Here is a 23,212-nt window from a genome sequence, read left to right as displayed (position 1 = left end):
TAGATCCCACATGCATGCTGCAACTAAGAGTTCGCGTGCCACAACTAAAGATCCCATGTGCTGCAACTAAGACCCAGAGCAGCCAAATAAATAAATCTTTTTGATTTTCTTGGTTTTGGTTGACATTCTATACTTCCCATAACCCAGTAATACCATATGCAATTTCTACAGTGAAAAAATAAACCAGTTGATATTTAATGACCTTCTGGACATAAACTTCATCCTCTAAGCACATATTTAAAACCCCATCTCTTAGGGCAAAAAATTTAAATATGGACAGCGATCATTTTCTGTTGCATTCACTCTACCCTTATCCAAGTACTGCTATGTTGGTGCTTGACTTGTGTGCGGATAACTCTCCCTACCACCAAGATTATAAATGCTTTGTACCCAATAGTTTTTTGTGCCCACCCTTCAACCTCAACGACCTGATATGGTTGAATGTACATTATATATATTAATAGACATCTGTTGAATGAATGCATAAATGAGAAAAAGTATTGCACAATTCCAACCCCTATATAACAAAGGGCTACATTATGTGGTAATGGACAAAGACTGTTAGAGCAAGGAAGGATGTTTAAAGTTATCTGTTCAACTTTGCTTGAGTCTGGACAGGGAAACAGAAATGCTAAATATTTAAATAGAGGGAATTTCAATGTAGGGAATTGGCCATACCTGTGATAGAAGAGCTGAGAAACCAAACAGGGGCTGTTGAGGTAACACGGAAAACAAAAACCACCCTTAACCTGGTAGGACCAAAGAAAGGTGTTGTTGTTTCCAGACTTAAGAAGCTGGGACTGTCCATATTAGCCAGAGCCATGGAGGAGACATAGCCATTATTGGAGACATCACAGAAAGCATAGAAGAAAGAAAAGAAAAATGCTGCTAGTTTTCCTCTTCCCCTTTACTCTTTTCCTATGGGTTCTGGGGCCCAAAACTACCTAGGAGCTTGAGGGCAAAGGAGCCTAGTTCCCTAGTAATGATACAGGGAGCACAAGGGAAGGGAGAGGAGGGACCTGGGAGCAAACTGGCAGCTGACCAACAGAGGTTCCTAAAGAAAGAGGAGCATGGGTTAGGTCTTGAAGGATAAGTTGAATTTCAAGACTTGAAGGGTCAAGAATGAGCCACTTGTGGAAAATGGGACCTACGTGAGCAAATACAAAGTGGTGTGTGGCATATTTATGACAGAATAGGAAAGCCACTCTGAGTAGATGAGGAAGTGCATGTAGAGTAGTACTGGGATTAATCTAGTCAACAGGATTATACCATGACATGGTATGCTTTGAAAACTTGACAAGGAGCTTCAGAATTATTTATAAAAAAATCATTACAGATAATTGAGTAGAGGAGTGACATGATGAAAATGGTGTTGAAGGAATAATTTCTCGAAGGGGTATGCAGAGTGGGTTGGAGTGAGAAGAGACCAGAGACAGGGAAGCCACAAATCTAGCCACTGCAATAATTCACATGTGGACCAGCAAGTCTTCACAAGGTAATGGCAGCAGGTATAGAGAGGAATAAATAGACTTCAGTGTTTGACAGACTTTTCTAATTATAAGAGGTAAAAATGAAGAATAAGTTAAAAATGATGCCAATTTTTCAGCCTGACTAACTGGAAGAATAACTGTAATTGAGATGAGCTGGTGAAAGAAGATGATGTATACCCTTTGGATGAGTTGGATTTGAGATAATGGCAAAATATAAACAGACAAATCTAGGAAAACAGACACACTACTGGCACGTAGTTGAAAGAACAGAAGTGGCAGTGTGGTTTTGGAGGTCATCAGCTGGCTAGGAGAATGAATAAAAAGGAGATGAAAAGAGAATGCATGGGAGAGGGATTATTTTGAGAGCAAAGGACTAGCCTTGGCTAATGTCCTAAGAAGCAGGAGATAAAAAGGAGTTAGTATTTGTTTTTCTCTTTCTGACATAAAGGTAACAGAGTGCAATTAGAAAGGTAGGAAGACATGTAGAATTTAAGAAGGAAAATGAAAAGACAAGTCAGGACACGTTGGGGAGTCAGTATTGTACAGGGGCAGGGAATATGGTTCAACTGGTAACGTGTCCTCACATAATAAGCAAGCCAAAATTCGTGTTTGAATGAAAGAATAGAAGAAAAGAACAAAGTATGGTCATAAAGTGTTGAATGATACAGAGAATTTGGTGGAAATGCAGACCAAGAAGACCTCTTGCTGGATTTACTCTGTATCCTTTAGTAACAAAGATTACCTCTCTATTCTCAAGTTTTGTTAAAATGTAGTGATGTATTTCTTTCCATTAAAAAAATCCACCACACACACACACATACACACACTCAATATAATTATCTTCTCTTCCAGTTTCTTTCCTTGTGAAAACTGTATGTCAAAATTTACAGTGTCCTACAACATTAACGGTGTTACATGTTTTAGGTTTCCTTGGTTGTAACTCCATATAGGTGAAACTTTCTTTTTGTAGTACTATTTATCTGCCTGCAGAGGTTGAAATTTGCCTGGGAGTCATCTAGGTTCAATTAATTTCTGTTCTGAGATCAAAAAGAGACTTAGGAGGGAGTTAAACTCATTTGTAAAGAGTTGGAGGCCATTTGATAATAAGCTATCAATATGTACTGGCCTCAGCTCAGTGGGAAGAGTAGACTCTATAACTGTCTCTCCAGAGAGGAGTCTGTTAGTGGTGAGTGACAAGACGGGAAAATAGGAGAGGGAGTGTCTCATATGTGGAAAGAAGGTCTGCAGGTAAGTATGTGCACAGGAAAGCCATGCTATTTCACATGAGAAGACCTGGGTCCTTGCCTGGCTCTGCCATCCCTGGGTGCATGTTTTTGGACAGATCATTAATTAACCTCTCTGGACCTTACATAGCTTTTGAGAGGATCTACCAAGGGAAGATGAATATGTGGAACTCTTTTTTTTTTTTTTTTTTTTTTAATATACTTCACCCAGTAAGATGAAAACCTAGAAACCTGTTAGGCTTCTTGTCAGAAGGCCACACAGCAGTTGGTGAATTCTCTGCCTAACTCCTCAAGGTTGCAGGAAGTCTTCTGGGCTTTACCTGTACACACCCCCATTAATGGAGTCCCTACAGCTGATTCCAAGTCCAGTTCAAGACTTGCGACATCTTATAGTACTTGAGCAACAGAGACAAATACTCTCAGGTGCCCTGTCACTCACTGCCCTTTTCTCGGACTGATTCTGTGTATTTCTTGAGCTCAGAGAGAGAAATTCCAGTGGTCAGAACTTTAATAAAGGCAGCTGTAGTAGCCATTAACTGTGTGACTGACCCTTAAAAGAGGCCAGCAAATTAATACCGAGCATAACAATATTTGACTGCTTATAGCATCACTGCTGCGTTTATACACATTCACACACACACACACGGAGGAAATATTTATGGGTATTTGTGTCTTATCACATACATAACTGGGGGGAGAGAGAGATGAAGTTTGGGTGGGGACAGAGTCTGGGAAGAGAAAGACAAGAAAAAGAAGACAGCATGCTTCATTCTTTCCATTGAATGGCTTTGAGTGCCTATAATTAGTGTGGACTGGGGTGGGCAGGGTGGAGGAAGCTGGCAGGTCTTGTTTAAAAACTATTTTCTGAGATTCTTGGCATAAGCAGAACCACTGGGGCCCAGGTGACCAAGGGTAGCACTGAGCTGTGGAAGAGGCACTTCTCATGGACGCTGCCTGGAAGCCAGCACAGCCCTGGAGACAGAGGCCTGGAAACTCTGACCACTGTGGCTGGAATGTTGCGTTCTGACCAGGGCTACAGCAGCAACGGTGAGGCTTCTTCTAGAAGGTTCGAGGGCAACAGAGGAGAACCAGCAGAACCCAGAGAAGGAGAGGGAAGGCCAAGATGGGCACCTCATGGTCACTGTAGCTGAAAGACTAGTTCATGGGCCTGGCGTGTGGTCTTGTCCAAGGATCTACGGAACAGTTGGAGCAGGGATCATGAGACTTAATTTTTCATATCAGCTTTGTCACTGACTTGCTTTGTTCCTTAGATAGGTCACCTTACCTTTCAAAGTTCTGTGGTCTGGGAAATGAGGATTTTGGATTTGATCTGAAATATCCTCGTAGTCTAACATTATTCATCTCCTGAAATTATTATTCTCTTGTCAATTAATTAAACAACTATTTTCCAAGTGCTCTATGTCAAGTTACTTCTGACAAATTCTAGATGTGGAATCATAAGCATGTCGTTACCTGTGATCCTTGGCAGATCCAGCTTCAGGTCCTATTTTTGTCATTCACTGCCTCTGTGACTTTGAACACCGTTCTTTATCTCTATCACCCTCAGCTTCTTCATCTGTGTAATGAGGATAGTGACACCTCCTGTCAGGGTCATTAAAAACAAATATACAACATATCAGGGACATCGTTGGTGCCCAGTAAGTGGTAGCCACTGTTAGTGTATTTTTTTTTTAACATCTTTATTGGAGTATAATTGCTTTACAATGGTGTGTTAGTTTCTGCTGTAAAACAAAGTGAATCAGCTCTATGTATACATATATCTCCATATCTCCTCCCTCTTGCATCTCCCTCCCACCCCTCTAGGTGGTCATAAAGCACCAAGCTGATCTCCCTGTGCTATGTGGCTGCTTCCCACTAGCTATTTTACGTTTGGTAGTGTATATATGTCCATGCCACTTTCTCACTTTGTCACAGCTTACCCTTCCCCCTCCCCATATCTTCAAGTCCATTCTCTAGTAGGTCTGTGTCTTTATTCCCATCTTGCCCCTAGGTTCATCATGGCCTTTTTTTTTTTTTCCTTCTTAGATTCCATATATATGTGTTAGCATTCGGTATTTGTTTTTCTCTTTCTGACTTACTTCACTCTGTATGACAGACTCTAGGTCCATCCACCTCACTACAAAGAACTCAATTTCGTTTCTTTTTATGGCTGAGTAATATTCCATTGTATACATGTGCCACACCTTCTTTATCCATTCATCTGTCGATGGACACTTAGGTTGCTTCCATGTCCTGGCTATTGTAAATAGTGCTGCAATGAACATTGTGGTACATGACTCTTTTTGAATTATGGTTTTCTCAGGGTATATGCGCAGTAGTGGGATTGCTGGGTCGTATGGTAGTTCTATTTTTACTGTTTTAAGGAACCTCCATACTGTTCTGCATAGTGGCTGTATCAATTTACATTCCTAACAACAGTGCAAGAGGGTTCCCTTTTCCCTACACCCTCTCCAGCATTTATTGTTTCTAGATTTTTTGATGATGGCCATTCTGACGGGTGTGAGATGTTATCTCATTGTAGTTTTGATTTGCATTTCTCTAATGATTAATGATGTTGAGCATTCTTTCATGTGTTTCTTGGCAATCTGTATATCTTCTTTGCAGGAATGTCTATTTAGGTCTTTTGCCCATTTTTAGATTGGGTTGTTTGGTTTTTTGATATTGAGCTGCATGAGCTGCTTGTAAATTTTGGAGATTAATCCTTTGTCAGTTGCTTCATTTGCAAATATCTTCTCCCATTCTGAGGGTTGTCTTTTGGTCTTGTTTATGGTTTCCTTTGCTGTGCAAAAGCTTTGAAGTTTCATTAGATCCCATTTGTTTTTGTTTTTATTTCCATTTTGCTAGGAGGTGGGTCAAAAAGGATCTTGCTGTGATTTATGTCATAGAGTGTTCAGCCTGTGTTTTCCTCTAAGAGTTTGAGAGTGTCTGCCCTTACATTTAGGTCTTTAATCCATTTTGAGTTTATTTTTGTGCATGGTGTTAAGGAACGTCCTAATTTCATACTTTTACATGTACCTGTCCAGTTTTCCCAGCACCACTTATTGAAGAGGCTTTCTTTTCTCCATTGTATATTCTTGCCTCTTTATCAAAGATAAGGTGACCATATGTGCATGGGTTTATCTCTGGGCTTTCTATCCTGTTCCATTGATCTATATTTCTGGTTTTGTGCCAGTACCATACCATCTTGATTACTGTAGCTTTGTAGTATAGGCTGAAGTCAGGGAGCCTGATTCCTCCAGCTCCGGTTTTCTTTCTCAGGATTGCTTTGGCTATTTGGAGTATTTTGCGTTTCCATACAAATTGTGAAATTTTTTGTTCTAGCTCTTGAAAAATGCCAGTGGTAGTTTGATAGGGATTGCATTGAATCTGTAGATTGCTTTGGGTAGTAGAGTCATTTTCACAATGATTATTCTTCCAATCCAAGAACATGGTATATCTCTCCATCTATTTGTATCATCTTTAATTATTTTCATCAGTGTCATAATTTTCTGCATACAGGTCTTTTGTCTCCCTAGGTAGGTTTATTCCTAGATATTTTATTCTCTTTGTTGCAATGGTAAATGGGAGTGTTTTCTTAATTTCACTTTCAAATTTTACATCATTATTTTATAGGAATGCTAGAGATTTCTGTGCATTAATTCTGTATCCTGCTACTTTACCAAATTCATTGATTAGCTCTAGTAGTTTTCCGGTGGCATCTTTAGGATTCTCTACGTTATAGTATCATGTCATCTGCAAACATGACAGCTTTACTTCTTCTTTTCCGATTTGGATTCCTTTTATTTCTTTCTCTTCTCTGATTGTGGTGTCTAAAACTTCCAAAACTATGTTGAATAATGGTGGTGAGAGTGGGCAACCTTGTCTTGTTCCTGAGCTTAGTGGAAATGGTTTCAGTTTTTCACCATTGAGGACAATGTTGGCTGTGGGGTTGTCATATATGGCCTTTATTATGTTGAGGAAAGTTCCCTCTATGCCTACATTCTCGAGGGTTTTTATCATATGTGGGTGTTGAATTTTGTTGAAAGCTTTTTCTGCATTGATTGAGATGATCATATGGTTTTTCTCCTTCAGTTTGTTAATGTGGTGTATCACATTGATTGATTTGCGTATATTGAAGAATCCTTGCATTCCTGGGATAAACCCCACTTGATCATGGTGTATGATCCTTTTAATGTGCTGTTGGATTCTGTTTGTTAGTATTTTGTTGAGGATTTTTGCATCTATGTTCATCAGTGATATTGGCCTATAGTTTTCTTTCTTTGTGACATCCTTGTCTGGTTTTGGTATCAGGGTGATGGTGGCCTCGTAGAATGAGTTTGGGAGTGTTCCTCCCTCTGCTATATTTTGGAAGAGTTTGAGAAGGATAGGTGTTAGCTCTTCTCTAAATGTTTCATAGAATTCGCCTGTGAAGCCATCTGGTCCTGGGTTTTGGTTTGTTGGAAGATTTTTAATCACAGTTTCAATTTCAGTGCTTGTGATTGCTCTGTCATATTTTCTATTTCTTCGTGGTTCAGTCTCGGCAGGTTGTGCATTTCTAAGAATTTGTCCATTTCTTCCAGGTTGTCCATTTTATTGGCATAGAGCTGCTTGTAGTAATCTCTCATGATCTTTTGTATTTCTGTAGTGTCAGTTGTTACTTCTCCTTTTTCATTTCTCATTCTATTGATTTGAGTCTTCTCCCTTTTTTTCTTGATGAGTCTGGCTAATGGTTTACCAATTTTGTTTATCTTCTCAAAGAACCAACTTTTACTTTTATTGATCTTCGCTATCGTTTCCTTCATTTCTTTTTCATTTATTTCTGATCTGATCTTTATGATTTCTTTCCTTCTGCTAAATTTGGGTGTTTTTGTTCTTCTCTCTCTAATTGCTCTAGGTGTATGGTTAGGTTGTTTATTTGAGATGTTTCCTGTTTCTTAAGGTAGGATTGTATTGCTATAAACTTCCCTCTTAAAACTGCTTTTGATGCATCCCATAGGTTTTGGGTCATCGTATTTTCATTGTCATTTGTTTCTAGGTATTTTTCAATTTCGTCTTTGATTTCTTCAGTTATCTCTTGGTTATTAAATAGTGTATTGTTTAGCCTCCATGTGTTTGTATTTGTTACAGATTTTTTCCTGTAATTGATATCTAGTCTCATAGCGTTGTTGTTGGAAAAGACACTTGATATGATTTTAATTTTCTTAAATTTACCAAGGCTTGATGTGTGACCCCAGATATGATCTATCCTGGAGAATGTTCCATGAGCACTTGAGAAGAATGTGTATTCTGTTGTTTTTGGATGGAATGTCCTATAAATATCAATTAAGTCCATCTTATTTAATGTATCATTTAAAGCTTGTGTTTCCTTATTTATTTTTGTTTTGGATGATCTGTCCATTGGTGAAAGTGGGGTGTTAAAGTCCCCTACTATTATTGTGTTACTGTCGATATCCCCTTTTATGGCTGTTAGCATTTGCCTTATGTATTGAGGTGCTCCTATGTTGGGTGCATAAATATTTATAATTGTTATATCTTCTTCTTGGATCAATCACTTGATCATTATGTAGTGTCCTTCTTAACTCTTCTAATAGTCTTTATTTTAAAGTCTATTTTGTCTGATATGAGAGTTGCTACTGCAGCTTTCTTTGGATTTCCATTTGCATGGAATATCTTTTTTCATCCCCTCACTTTCAGTCTGTATGTGTCCCTAGGTCTGAAGTGGGTCTCTTGTAGACAGCATATATACGGGTCTTGTTTTGCTATCCATTCAGCCAGTCTATGTCTTTTGGTTGGAGCATTTAATCCATTTACATTTAAGGTAATTATCAATATGTATGTTCTTATTCCCATTTTCTTAATTGTTTTGGGTTTGTTATTGTAGGTGTTTTCCTTCTCTGGTGTTTCCTGCCTAGAGAAGTTCCTTTAGCATTTGTTGTAAAGCTGGTTTGGTGGTGCTGAATTCTCTTAGCTTTTGCTTTTCTGTAAAGGTTTTAATTTTTCCATCAAATCTGAATAAGATCCTTGCTGGGTAGAGTAATCTTGGTTGTAGGTTTTTCTCCTTCATCACTTTAAATATTTCCTGCCACTCCCTTCTGGCTTGCAGTTCTGCTGACAGATCAGCTGTTAACCTTATGGGGATTCCCTTGTGTGTTATTTGTTGTTTATCCCTTGCTGCTTTTAATATTTTTTCTTTGTATTTAATTTTTGATAGTTTGATTAATATGTGTCTTGGCATATTTCTCCTTGGATTTATCCTGTGTGGGACTCTCTGTGCTTCCTGGACTTGATTAACTATTTCCTTTCCCATATTAGGGAAGTTTTCAACTATAATCCTTGAAATATTTTCTCAGTCCCTTTCTTTTTCTCTTCTTCCTCTGGAACCCCTATAATTCGAATGTTGGTGCATTTAATGTTGTCCCAGAGGTCTCTGAGACTGTCCTCAGTTCTTTCCATTCTTTTTTCTTTATTCTGCTCTGCAGTAGTTATTTCCACTATTTTATCTTCCAGGTCACTTATCCGTTCTTCTGCCTCAGTTATTCTGCTATTGATCCCTTCTAGAGAATTTTTAATTTCATGTATTGTGTTGTTCATCATTGTTTGTTTGCTCTTTAGTTCTTCTAGGTCCTTGTTAAACGTTTCTTTTATTTTCTCCATTCTACTTCCATGATTTTGGATCATCTTTACTATCATTACTCTGAGTTCTTTTTCAGGTAGACTGCCTATTTCCTCTTCATTTGTTTGGTCTGGTGGGTTTTTACCTTGCTCTTTCAACTGTTGCGTACTTCTCTGTCTTCTCATTTTGCTTAACTTACTGTGTTTGGGGTCTCCTTTTCACACGCTGCAGGTTCATAGTTCCTGTTGTTTCTGGTGTCTGTCCCCAGTGGCTAAGTTTGGTTCAGTAGGTTTTGGAGGCTTCATAGTGGAGGGGACTGGTGCCTGTATTCTGGTGGATGAGGCTGGATCTTGTCTTTCTGGTGGGCAGTTCCACGTCTGGTGGTGTGTTTTGGGGTGTCTGTGGCCTTATTATGATTTTAGGCAGCCTCTTTGCTAATGGGTGGGGTTGTGTTCCTGTCTTGTTAGTTGTTTGGCATAGGGTGTCCAGCACTATAGATTGCTGGTCGTTGAGTGGAGCTGGGTCTTGGCATTGCGATGGAGATCGCTGGGAGATTTTCACCGTTTGATATTACGTGGAGCTGGGAGGCCTCTTGTGGACCAGTGTCCTGAACTTGGCTCTCCCACCTCTGAAGCACAGCCCTGTCATCTGGCTGGGGCACCAAGAGCCTTTCATCCACACAGCTCAGAATAAAAGGAGAAAAAATAAGAAAGCAAGCAAGAGAGAGAGAGAGAGAGAGAGAGAGAGAGAGAGAGAGAGAGAGAAAGAAAGAGAAAGAAAGGGAAAGAAAGAGAAAGAAAGAGAGAAAGAAAGAAAGAGGATAAAATAAAATGAAATAAAATAAACTTATTAAAATAAAAAATAATTGTGAAGAAAAAAAATTGTTTTAAGTAACAAAAAAAACCCCCGGATGGACAGAACCTTAGGACAAATGGTAAAAGCAAAGCTATACAGACAAAATCACACACAGAAGCATACACATACACCCTCACAAAAAGAGAAAAAGGGGGAAAAAATATATATCGTTGCTCCCAAAATCCACCTCCTCAATTTGGGATGATTCGTTGTCTATTCAGGTATTCCATAGATGCAGGGTATATCAAGTTGATTGTGGAGATTTAATCCGCTGCTCCTGAGGCTGCTGGGAGAGATTTCCCTTTCTCTTCTTTGTTCTCACAGCTCCCAGGGCTCAGCTTTGCATTTGGCTCCGCCTCTGCGTGTAGGTCGCCTGAGGGCGTCTGTTCTTCGCTCAGACAGGACAGGGTTAAAGGAGCCGCTGATTCGGGGGCTCTGGCTCACTCAGGCCGAGGGGAGGGAGAGGCACGGAGTGCGGGGCGGGCCTGCAGCGGCAGAGGCCGGCATGACGTTGCACCAGCCTGAGGCGCGCCGTGCGTTCTCCCGGGGAAGTTGTCCCTGTATCCTGGGACCGTGGCAGTGGCGGGCTGCAAGGCTCCCGGGAGGGGAGGTGTGGATAGTGACCTGTGCTCGCACACAGGCTTCTTGGTGGCGGCAGCAGCAGCCTTAGCGTCTCATGCCCGTCTCTGGGGTCCGCGCTGTTAGCTGCAGCTCGCACCCGTCTCTGGAGCTCTTTTAAGCAGCACGCTGAATCCCCTGTCCTCGCGCACCAGGAAACAAAAGAGGTAAGAAAAAGTCTCTTGCCTCTTCAGCAGGTCCAGACTTTTCCCCGGACTCCCTCCCGGCTAGCCGTGGTGCACTAGCCCCCTTCAGGCCGTGTTCACGCCGCCAACCCCAGTCCTCTCCCGGCGCTCTGACCGAAGCCCGAGCCTCAACTCCCAGCCCCGCCCGCCCCGGCGGGTGAGCAGACAAGCCTCTCGGGCTGGTGAGTGCCGGTCGGCACCGATCCTCCGTGCGGGAATCTGTCCCCTTTGCCCTCCGCACCCCTGTTGCTGTGCTCTCCTCTGTGGCTCTGAAGCTTCCCACTCCGCCATCCACAGTCTCCGCCCAAGAAGGGGCTTCCTAGTGTGTGGAAAACTTTCCAACTTCACAGCTCCCTCCCACTGGTGCACGTCCCGTCCCTATTCTTTTGTCTCTGTTTTTTCTTTTTTCCTTTTGCCCTACCCAGGTACGTGGGGAGTTTCTTGCCTTTTGGGAGGTCTGAGGTCTTCTGCCAGCGTTCAGTAGGTGTTCTGTAGGAGTTGTTCCACGTGTAGATGTATTTCTGGTGTATCTGTGGGGAGGAAGGTGATCTCCGCGTCTTACTCTTTCACCATCTTGAAGCTCCTGTTAGTGGGTTTTTTTGTTTGTTTGTTTGTTTTGCGGTACGCAGGTCTCTCACTGTTGTGGCCTCTCTCGTTGCGGAGCACAGGCTCCGGACGCGCAGGCTCAGCGGCCATGGCTCACGGGCCCAGCCGCTCCGCGGCATGTGGGATCTTCCCGGACCGGGGCACGAACCCGTGTCCCCTGCATCGGCAGGCGGACTCTCAACCACTGTGCCACCAGGGAAGCTCTCCTTTCCTGTTTTTCTTTTGTTCTCTTTATTTTTAAGTTGGTTGTCAGCTACCTGTTGCTTACCTGCTCCTGTGTGGTGGAGGAGGAACAGGCCTTCTGCTCAGAGGAGTGCATGGTAGCAGGTGGGGTTCTAGATCCAGCCCCCTCCCAACTTCAGAGTGGCCTTTCACTGCTTTAGCATATGAGCAAACCACTGCTACCAGCTGTTTATCACAAGCTGGGGACAGGGCTGATCAGCACAGCTAATAATTAAGATGACAGAAACAATTAAATTAACATTTTTGAGTGTCTGTGGCATGAAAGGCACTAAGTGTTACAGGTATTAACTCACTTAATGGATGGAACTTGTCAAACCTTGAAAATCTAAACCACAGCAATCTTCCTCTCTGTATGTTTCGTCCCTCTAACTTACTTAGATTGAGGAACACAATTTGTCTTTATTCTCATCCTACACTGTTTTCTTTCTTTACTCCTGGGAGTAAATGGAAGGATGCTGAAGACATAGTTTTTTGGATGAAATAGACCAAATATTCCAGGGTAATTGGATAATAACCCAAAATCCAAACCCTGCATAATGGGAAGGGAACAGAGTAAAGCAAATAAGAAAGACAGAGAGAAAGGAAGAGACGAGAAGAAAGAAGAAATAAAAAGAAGTTGGGGAGAAAGTGTCAACAAAGAAAAGACAGTGAAAGGGGAAAGAAGAACAGAATGAAGGTGAAATTTGCACAAGAGTGGGGAATTCAGCTGCATTTGCTTGATGTTAGTTTTTGACCTTCCTTAAATGGTTTCAAATCTCTGCAAACAAGAAGATTAATTGAGTAGCCCTTGACATTCAGAGAGAGCTCTGGCTATAGTGACCTTAGAGATGTAACCCGGGAGAACGGGGGGAATAGTAATTTCGGCTTATAAAAAGGCAGATTTTCATAAGTTTATTGGAGAGACATCTTGTCCTGTGTTGTATGGATTGTTTCTGTGAGCTAAATAAAATGGTCTTTTATTTTGTGGGCTTGCAGGGATTTTACTGGTAATATTTACCTAGATGCCAAAGAGGAAGCCATTTAAATCTTGGAACCTGACTGATTTGAATTTGCAGCTCAATGTGATCTTTTATCGTAGGGATTGTTCCTATAATTTTCAGGATGTGGATGGACAATGGAAAGACAGTTGAAACCGTCTGTATTTTGGGCTCAGGCCACTAATTTCCAGTATGTTGGGTTATGGGAATTTCAAAGCTCACACACCTAAAAATGTCTCCCCTATTTTTAAAGGTATTTGTTTTACAAAGGAAACACAATCCCAGTTCTCTATATTTATCAAAATCTATTTCTTTAGAGTTTGAAATTTACTGTGCCTCCAAGAGCTGTTCTAACTGTTTTTAATTAAGATCAAACAGTATTATTCTTGGTAAAGAAAGCAGCTTAACAGAAAGACATGGTCAGAGCAGCCCTTGGGACATTGGCTTTGTTTAGGTTTATCTCCACTTCTAATCAATTTGTTCATTTTTCAGTTTTTCACTTGAGTCTCACTCAAAATACAGCCTCTAAATATACCAAGCTCCTACTATGGGCCCAGCCCTAGGTTCCAGCCCTGGGACACAAAGATAATTTCACCAGGTCCCTGAGTTCAGGGGCCATCAGAGTCCTATAGGGAGACAGAGTTGGAAATAGAGTGCTATGATACATTATGTGTGTTGTAAGAAGGTGATGCAAAGGGTGTCACATGAGATGAGCTGAGAGGAGGCGTCACTCCACATGAGTAAGTGGGGGTCCAGGACAGGTAACCTTCTACCTGGATTCATAAGATGAATAGATATTCTTCAGTAAAGTTAGTTCTTTCTTATACATCCTCAGGCACTCCATGACTGCCCCCGCTTCTCCTACTCACTCCACCATGCCTCTGAAACCCCCACTTTTAAAGCTTTGTTGATAAACAAAAAATATCTGTTGAAAGTGCTCTGAGATTCCCCTTTAAATGGTGCTTAGGAAGTCTTGGGTTGACCAGACTGCTTCAGGTCCATGGGTTTGGGTTTGGCTTGCTATTTATCCTGTTGAAAGCTCACTGACTCCTGCTTACATCTTAAGTTTGTGTCATTTGTTCTGATGAGCACAGCTCTGTGAGTTACAGCACCAAAGTTCACCCAGGTGTAATTAACTATCTCATGGTGTCACTTATATTGCCAGCCAATTCCCCAGAGGGGAAGTGTTTTAAATGTGGGCATTTTTGGAGATGATGGGTAGGGCTGAATCTCTGCACGTCAGTGCTGATGGGGCAGTGAGAGAAGTACGCAATAGCCCTTCTTTAGCGGTGCTCATCCTCTTGCTGTCTCCATCACTGAAGGCTTCCTCCTTGCTCTGGGCAAGCTGGGGAGCAGCCCGTCCATCCTGGAGGAGCACAGTGCGCGACCTCAGGAGGTGATTGGCATCAGTTTTGCAGGTTGCTCCCCCGGTTCCAGGGCATCATATCAGTCTTGTGTCATGTGTATTGACTGTAGCATTTCTTGCAGAGATTCTGACTCACACCTAGGGTACCAGTGCAGTTCTTGTGGTCCCTGCCTGATGAGAGAGGGAGATGAGAAAGACTGTGTGAAGGTGACACAGACTCGATCTGCAGTGGCTACGGTCTCATTTGTCGTGGCTGCCTAGGAAGCTCTGTCTGCAGTGAAATCAGACACCTTCTACCTTTCGAATGCCAGTCCAGGAGAGGCTGCCTGAAGTGGCAGATTTGGGTCCCAATGACCGGCAAGATTTCTAATGGTGGAGAAGGGGAGAGTGCGGAGTCAGACCAGAGCATAGATAACGTGGCATATTTGAAACTGAGTCTTAGGAATGGCCAAGAGGTACATGAAAAGATGCTCAACATCATTAATCATTAGGGAAATGCAAATCAAAATCACAATGAGGTATCACTTCATACCTGTTAGAAAGATTATTATCGAAAAGAGACAACAAGTATTGGTGAGCCTGTGGAGAAAAGGGAACCCTTGTGCACTGTTGGTGGGAATGTAAATTGGTGCAATCATATGGAGTCTCCTCAAAAAATTAAAAATGGAATTACCATATGACCAGCAATTCCACTTCTGGGTATATATCCAAAGGAAATGAGATCACTCTCTTGAAGAGGTATCTGCACCCCCATGTTCATTGCAACATTATTCACAGTAGCCAACACGTGGCAACAACCTAAGTGTCCATCAAGATATGAATGCATAAACAAAATGTGGCTTATATTTACAATGGAATATTATTCAGCCATAAAAAAGGAAATTCTGCCACTTGTAATAACATGGATGGACCTTGAGGGCATTATGCTAACTGAAATAAGTCAGACAGAGGAAGATAAATACTCTATGTTCTTCATTATATGTGGAATCTAAAAAAAATCAAACTCAAAGAAATAGACACTAGAATTGTGGTTGCCAGGGGCTGGGGGGTAGGGGAAATGGGGAAATGTTGGTCAAAGGGCGCAAACTTGTACTTATAAGAGGAGTAAGTTCTGGGCATCTAACGTATGGCACGGTAACTATAATTAACAATAATGTATTACATACTTGAAAGTTGCTAAGAGAGTAGATCTTTTGTTTGTTTGTTTTTGTTTTTGTTTGTTTGTTTTTGTTTTTGTTTTGCGGTACGCGGGCCTCTCACTGTTGTGGCCTCTCCCGTTGCGGAGCACAGGCTCCGGACACGCAGGCTCAGCGGCCATGGCTCACGGGCCCAGCTGCTCCGCGGCATGTGGAATCTTCCCGGATCAGAGCACGAACCCGTGTCCCCTGCATCAGCAGGCGGACTCTCAACCACTGCACCACCAGGGAAGCCCAAGAGAGTAGATCTTAAAAGTTATCACTACACACACAAAAATGGTAATTATCAGAGGCAATGAAGGTGTTAACTAACCTTATCGTGGTAATCATTTTGCAATATATATATGTATCAAATCGTGTTGTACATCTTAAACTTACACATATTATACATCAAAAATATCTTCATAAAGGTGGAAAAAAATTGGGTCTCAGGAGCATATCTCTTTCTCACCCTTGTATTCAGAGTAGCTCATCAAACATTTATGGAACGTCTCTGTTATGATAGGCCTATGCTGAGTGTTAGGGATCCAGAGACAAAGAAGACAGACTCACAGCCCTGCAGGGCTGTGAATGAGTGCTCTGTATCTATGCATCTAATCAGCCTGTATCCTTTAAAAGTCTCTTGAATCACTCCCATCTTCTCCATCCCTCTTGAAAGCTTCTTTAGAAGCTTTAGACAGAGGTCTTTAGACAGAGGTCTTTAGACAGAGGTCTTCTCTGTGCTCTGTACTTATTCTCTCTCAGTCATGGTCAGATGGGTCTTGCCCCCCTGAATGTCTTGTTCAAGAGACTATGAGGACAAGAGCAGTATGTTTTCATTTCTGAGTACTCACTGCTCCTATCAGGGTGTGGGTATTCTGAGGAAGTGCTTCAAATGATAAGCCTCCAAGTTTTTGTCTGGCTCACCCTTATTCATTCGGTATCACTTCCAAGCTGGGCAGAGAAATTCCAGCCAGGACTTGACTTCAGAAGGAATTGACTGGTGAAGGAGACTTTGAAGACAGGATAGGGAAGTTCGATCAGGGCCCAGCTCTGCCTCTGATTTTGTATGAATTATGTCACTTCTCTTGGCCTCTAGCAGATTTATCCATAAAACTTTCTCCTTTACACTGTGGGAAGTGGGCTTGATAAGACAGATAAGCCCATCCATGGCTTAGTCAATTATTGTTTTTATATATAGATTCGTCTGACACACATTTCTGGAGCACTAACTGTACAAGGGGCTTCTCCCATGAGGCTTTGCATACTGTACCTCAGTTGGTCCTAATGGAATATTTACTCTCCACTCAATAAACCGTCTGCTCTTCTGTTCCCAGGTTCTTCCCCTTGCTTGGGAGGCACAACCCCTCCCCATCCCCTCTGCCTCTTTTTGGTTTTGTTTTCTAAATGTTCAGTTTCTATTTGGGCTTCTCGACTGTTATCTCCTCTGTGAAGACTTTTCTAGACCTCTTCCCTATACCCCACGTGACGCTCTGGTGGCTCTTCATTTCTTCTCTCCAGTGGCACTCCTGTGCTCGTAGTGTAGTTATTGACCTTAATGTCTTGTCTTCTCACTGGACCGTGCGGTCTGTAAGAGCTCGATCCCCCATAGTACTTAGCACTGAGCCTTGCCCATTCTAGATGCTCAGCAAATGAGTGCTGCACTGATTTATCCCTCTTTCCTCCTAGGACAGTCTATAGCAGGGGTGCTCAAACATTTTAGCCTCAGGACTCCTTTGTGTTCCTTCAAGTTATTGAGGACTCTAGAGAGTTTTTCTTGTATGGGTTATACCTATTCATATTTACTGTATTAGAAATTAAAACTGAGAAATTAGGGCTTCCCTGGTGGCGCAGTGGTTGAGAGTCCCCCTGCCGATGCAAGGGACACGGGTTCGTGCCCCGGTCCAGGAAGATCCCACATGCCGCGGAGTGGCTGGGCCCGTGAGCCATGGCCACTGAGCCTGCGCGTCTGGAGCCTGTGCTCCGCAATGGGAGAGGCCACAACAGTGAGAGGCCCGCGTACCACAAAAAAAAAAACACCAAAAAAACAAAAAACTGAGAAATTAAAAAAATTCACCAATTCACATATTTACCAAAAGAAAGAGTGGTATTATTTTACATTTTTGTAAATCTCTTTAAAGTCTGACTTGAAACTGGTAGATTTTTTTTTATCTTCTGTTATATTCAACCTGCAATAATACGGTGTTTAGTTAAAGTAGATGAAGGAAATTCTGCCTTGTACATACATGCAGTTGGGAAAGGGGGTGGAATATTTTAATAACATTTTCAGATAATTGTAGACATTTTTCTTTGCTACTACGTCAAAAATTCAATATGTGGTAGTTTCTTAAAATTTAGTTGCATTGTGGAGTCTGAAACCATATTAATGAACATTTGGTACTCAGATATAGTGAAATCTATTAATCTATCTTACATTTCAAGGGGACATTTTTCCAATGCAGGCATTGGTCATTTGGAAAACATTGCTTTACTGACTTATACTGATCTTTCAAATGTTAACATATTTGATTCCAAAATTCAGGTAGTCCCATTTGTTACCATCTCCACTGATCTAATCAGAAAAGTTTTAAGTATTGTGAAGCCATGAAGTTTATGGTGGTGGATACACATTTTCCAACATTCTAATTTTTGACCAAAAGCTTGAATGTACGATTGGTAAAAAGTATTGTCAATCTGCCCTTGAAGCGACATCCTTTCCCTCACTTTGTTCATTATTATGAAAACATCTGCTAAACACACAGGTGTAAATAACCACAGTTTGTCAGTCATTCTTCCAGATAAAACTGGAAAAGGTGATCGGTATAGCTTACCTCTCAGTTGCATGACTACTTTTCCTTAAGACAAATATTATGCTTCAGGAGGCAGTAGGAGTGCGTTACACCTGTTTCTCATTTTGTCATGAAACAGAAAAAGATGTGTACTCAAGGTTCTAAATTTAATAAAATAAATAATTTGAACCACTTCTTTAAGGGCATTCTTAAATAAAATTTACTTTTTTAAAAAAACTCTTTTCCATAGCAGTGAGGAGTACAGTGACCATGAATCCAATTTGGTTTCAATGCCTTGACACATGCTAAGGCCCCAGAAAATTTTAACCACTGTGGTTTCTGTATCATCAATTCAAACGTTAACACAGTGAAAATGGCAAAGAATATCTTATCTTTTCACCATAAGGTGAAAACAGTTCTGACCTTGTAGACCCCCTCAAAGAGTCTCAGAGATCCCTAGGGGTCCTGGATGGTACTCTGAGAACCACTGACCTATAGGATTGACTTTGTATTTCTCCCTCTTTCTGTATGCATCTTTTCTTTACTAAGGAAGAAGAGACCCATTTGTGCTAGATCTATCCTGAAGATTTGGGGAGAGAGATTTTCTTCTTGATTTGACTACTTTCTGCAATTTCATTCTTTCCTAGGTTTACACCTTATGTCTTTGGATTCACCAGGAGCTGGTGACCTATTCAGAGGACCCCAGAGTTAAGACTGATCAGTTGCTTGAGTGCCTGAGGCACAGGGCAGAAAGAAAGAAAAGAGTGTGGGGTCAGAGAAAGCACAGAGGAAACAAGGTTTAAAGAGGAAGCATATGAGAATGAAAGAGGGAAGAACGAAGGAGAGAAGGCAAAAGGGGATAAATGAAGAAAAAGAAAGACAATAAGAGTAAAGAAAATAAGACAAAGGGAAGAGAGGCTCCAGGGGTGAGAGGGCATCATGCGATCTCTTAGAAAGATGTGAATAGGAGGCTTGGGTTCAGTAGGACCACTTATAGCCTCTATTCTTGCAAGAGTTTACATCCTCTCTGGGCCTCACATTTCCCCTTCTGCAAAATGAGAGGGCTAAGTGGGAAAGGAATGGAACTGGAAGTAGACAAGACCTTCCACAGGTGGGCTCCAGGAGTCCCTGCACTCCCCAAATTGTGAGCAAACCTTGTGTGTCCATGGGTTATTTTAGGGCAGGGAGTGAGTTGTTTTCACCAGTTACCAAAGGGTCTCTTTACCAAACTGAAGAACCACCGACTTGGTTGGTTTACGATCTTTTCTTGCCCTAAAACTTCATGGTTCTTGCATGCAAGGGGCCTCTGCGAACCAATCCTAAAATTGTTTCCCAGCTTAGAGGTTCACCTTCACTCTCTTTAAACATGAAGTCTCTGGGCTCTATAACAATTTGTTTTTTCTTATGTACGAAAAAAAAAGCAATCCCTGGGAATCCTGAACCCTGTCACACTGCAGTGCCCAGCAGGTAGGACAGGTGGGGAATCAGCATCTCTGGGGGCCACGGAGCACAGCTGCTGCCCACGGTGTGCATGCAAACAGAAATGGCTTCACTCTGCATGCCAGGGCTGCAGCTCCTCTGGTCTCAGCTTGTTGACTTGGTCCCAGGGAAGGAACGAATCTCTCCAAGTCCAATGAATGGCCGGCAGTGGAAAACCAGTGCTGCTGTCTGCTGGCAGCCGGGGCGACAGACACCACACGTGGTCTGCTCCCCACCAAGTGGCGCTCTCCTTCCCCCGCTATGGCTGGCTCTGGCAGGGGCTGCCAGGCCCGAGAATGCAGGAAGTCTTGGGTCACGGTGACCTCTAGTTGCTGATGCCAGATGAAATATGCCCTGGAGGTTCTCCAGGGTCACATGGTGTGTGGAGCAAGAGAAGGCAGGGCTGTTCTTACACTGACAAAGTGGATTTTGGCTCCAGAATGGCACCCTGGGGAGTAGGAGGGCTTGTGGGTGGGAAGGGGAAGGCGGGCAGGGCGGTGGCATGACAGTGGGTAATAGGGAGAACCAGTCTTGCTTTCTTTTATCCCCTTGAGCCTTCCAGGAAGCCGCTTGCTCCTGGAGGTGGAGACACAACACAAAATCTGTGGCACAAAAATGTAGAGAAAGGTTTCTGTGTGTCTTTGTTGTTTATGTGACAGCATGGGTGAGCTTCTGGCTCTGTACGTGCTGGGCCTCAGAGCTGGAAAAACGCTGTATAATACGTGGGGATGGACTGAGTGCCCCTTGGTAGCTCAGCTGCTCAAAATGGAAGGAAAGTGGACAATGGCTGTTCCGGGATCTACTCCCTCTGGCCTTGGATTGTCCTTTAGACATTTTTTTGAAAAACAAAGTCTTTGCGGTTCCTCCCTGTTGAGTCTCTCTTCATTTTGTTCTTACACAGTAGGTTATCTAGTCCTGTTCTTCTGAGCCCCAGACTCTTAGAGAAGGCACAGCTGTACCCAAATGAGACCTCTACCAGAAGGCCAATGATGGACACCTTGGTCCCACCTAGGTCCACTGTGCCCAAATACTATCCCTTTGCCATGACCTGGGCAGAGGGAAGAAGCTTGGCTACTTTGCTTTCAAGAATCAGTAACAGAGGCCTAAAATGGAAACAGCTGAGAAGAAAGACGCCAAGTGGAAAACAAGATCCAGCTGGAGGAGGTCAGGCCCGATAAGCAGCCTGAGCACAGGCTTGAAAAAGAGGTCAGGCCACAGGAGCTGTGCTGGAGCAGCAAGACGTGTTTTTGCCAAGGGAAGATGATGGCCTGTGAGGTAGGTGGGCCCTGCTCTCCCATCCCACACCCGGCTCCAGTGAACAGAGGGAGGCCTTGCTGGTTTCCCCCCCATTCCCTACTGAAGGTCAGGATTCCTCAGCTTGGTTGAAATGGAGTTAGGCAAGGTATGGCTGGGAATTTAGAGGAGAGGGACCTTTGGGAAAAATGAAACACATCGTTCGATGGCCAGCTCCAGTCTCACCTCCTCCAGAAACCCTTGCCCAGTCACTCCCCTTGGGTCTTGGCCTTACCTCCCTACCCCACTCTATTGCACTTCATATTTTGTTTATCGTATATACCTCAAACTGTCACACCATAAATTATTTGGTAGTAGTGGTGACTAATATTTGTACGGTGTAGCTTATCTCCGCTAGCAAAATTCATTGCTTTTCCAAATGTTAACTCTTTCTCTATAGTAACCCTGAGAAACAGCTAGAATAGTTATTGATAGTCTGCTTTAAATAGAGGTAAACTAATACAAAAAGCACAGACCTTGGGCTTCCCTGGTGGCGCAGTGGTTGAGAGTCTGCCTGTCGATGCAGGGGACACGGGTTCGTGCCCTGGTCCGGGAGGATCCCGGGTGCCGCGGAGCGGCTGGGCCCGTGAGCCATGGCCGCTGAGCCTGCGCGTTCGGAGCCTGTGCTCCGCAACGGGAGGGGCCACAACAGTGAGAGGCCCGCGTACCGCAAAAAAAAAAAAGCACAGACCTTGATTCCATTAAGTAAGGGTTTGAGTATAAGCTTTATTGTTGGGTGACCAGGTGAGCTGGGACACTTGGTTTGATCAGTCCAGGTAGCTGTTGGTGCCAGCAGGAGAGATCTGCGCCCTCTTATTTGGTAGTGGAATCACTACAGTTTCCACCACAAGCTATGTTTTTGGTAAAAGAAAATGCTGCCCGGAACACACAGAAAAAGATTATTTTGGAGGCATCGTATTTTCACCAACATGCTTTTTGGAACTCTGAGTAAATGCCATGGTTTTCTAGCATCAGAACAGGTTTATTCCAAAGTTTCTTTTGGAAATTCGTAGGCAGTGAGCCCTGCCAGTCTTCACATCACAGCTCTCCTTGGTAATCATGCCCTTGGGTCATTATTGCTCGTCCGGGCACATCCCTGCATCCCTGTCCTGCTTTGCTTCCTCCCTTTCCCTTTTGCACATCACCCCTCCCAGCCATTAGCATTGCTCCATTGAAGTTTGCCTGTCCATGCCAACAAACTTGTATTTTTAGTTTCTTTATTGAGTTCTTTCTTTATCTTCTGCATTTACTGAAAGCTGGTCTCCCCAGGGTGTACCACTTGTCTGGAAGTTCTCTTACCTGAATTTCCAACACATTTTTCTTAAGTCTTACCCTGATGTCAGAGCAATGGGACTTTTTCCTGCGCCCCACATTGCTGCTTCCAAGTCATTATCCTTACTCCTACTCTCTGTTGCTCTCAAATAGCATAGTCTTTGGCTACACCACCCAAATCCTCCACATTCCACCCCAGCCCCACTGCCAATCATGGCCCTTTTAATCTCTCTCCACATTCATTGGAGACTTAGGCACGCAACTGGCTGTTGTCCCTCCTTCCCTAGGTCCTACTCCTCTACTGGGTGGTCACTATCTAGAGGGCTATCCAATTCCTTGATTTTCAAAAACTTCAGCATTTCATCCTTTGACCACAAACCTCTATCTTTCCACCTCTCACCCTCTTCATCTATTCCCTGAAGTTTCGACACTCCTTGTGATGTCCATGCTTACCTTCCTTCACCTACCAGTTTTCTGTTTTCCTGTCCATCTGTTCATTCTGTCCAGCCTAGAGAGCCATTCTTGTTGGTATCATACATCCCTTTTCCTGACCACTGCACATTCTGATCAACTCCACTCTGTTTCCTCTGCTCCTGCACTTAGACCGCTGAGCCAACTGGGGAAAATCATAAATTGTAACCACTACAAATTCATGGTTTCAGCTTCAGTCTGGTCATCAGTGACACCTGTAAAGTCTTTTATGTATCCAGAATTTGACCTCCTTTTATTTCCTACAACACACATTGTAGAATTTTCTAGAGACTCAATTGCTCTATCCTATGGCTCTATCACTGTCAGCAATGTACCATATCTGCTACTTCACAGTGATGTTGATGTTATCAGATGAGAACTGTATCTGGGATCATTCCTTATCTTGTCCACACCTGCCTCTGTCAGATAGGTATCTCTTTACCTTTCAGGTCAATTGCCCCCTGAGCTCTGGATTTCATTACGTACCTCTTCCTCCTCAAGCCCTCTGTTCCAACTGTTCTCTCCTATTCCTTGAA

At 42.8% G+C, this 23,212-nt stretch overlaps 1 long non-coding RNA gene across 1 annotated transcript; it reads left to right on the top strand.

The window, feature by feature from the left end:
- The first annotated feature begins 307 nt into the window (after positions 1-307).
- LOC113621524 (uncharacterized) lies at positions 308-14,838 on the top strand. Its single transcript, XR_003433218.1, has 3 exons — positions 308-318; positions 12,458-12,469; positions 14,758-14,838. It is a non-coding gene; the product is annotated as an uncharacterized LOC113621524 (long non-coding RNA).
- The last annotated feature ends 8,374 nt before the right edge of the window (positions 14,839-23,212 follow it).

This window comes from Aethalodelphis obliquidens, unplaced genomic scaffold (assembly GCF_003676395.1).
Source record: "Aethalodelphis obliquidens isolate GAN/ISIS:26980383/991018 unplaced genomic scaffold, ASM367639v1 scaffold1, whole genome shotgun sequence".
In the NCBI taxonomy this organism is placed as follows: Eukaryota; Metazoa; Chordata; class Mammalia; order Artiodactyla; family Delphinidae; genus Aethalodelphis; species Aethalodelphis obliquidens.
The sequence above is the reverse complement of the archived record's forward strand: the minus strand, read 5'-3'. Positions and strand labels throughout refer to the sequence as shown.